This window comes from Penaeus monodon, chromosome 15 (assembly GCF_015228065.2).
Source record: "Penaeus monodon isolate SGIC_2016 chromosome 15, NSTDA_Pmon_1, whole genome shotgun sequence".
Lineage (NCBI taxonomy): Eukaryota > Metazoa > Arthropoda > Malacostraca > Decapoda > Penaeidae > Penaeus > Penaeus monodon.
Genome location: NC_051400.1, coordinates 14,629,381 through 14,629,843, shown reverse-complemented (window position 1 = coordinate 14,629,843; position 463 = coordinate 14,629,381).

The window sequence follows — 463 nt, the reverse complement described above, 5'->3', positions numbered from 1 at the left end:
GTTTGTTAACTACTTTATTACAAACCCCTGTTTTTTTAAATAAGTGGAAAAAGCTCATCTTTAAGGTTTCTAAGGGGGGACAAAACTTTTCTTTCCTTTTCTATTTTTTTCAATTATTTTTTTCCCTTTTTTTTCGTATAAAATGATGATTCTTCCTGCCCGCGGACATTAAGTTTGAATTGCAAAAATTTTTTGATAAGTAAAACATACCCCACACATTTTTGGTTTTGACACAAAGTGAAGCCCCTTTTTTTCCGGGACAATTGGAAAACCAACCGGGCATGACTTCTGAGCACTGTTTTCCCTTTGGGACTTCGGTGACCTAACCCCTTTAATAAGGGTATTGGGCCCAGGGGGAGATAAGGGCCCTCTAGAAAAAATTCTGTCGGGGGCTCATCCCAAAAAGGATTCCATAATTCTTTCTGAGTTTTAACCCCAAAAACGGACGGGAAAGAAATTCTTT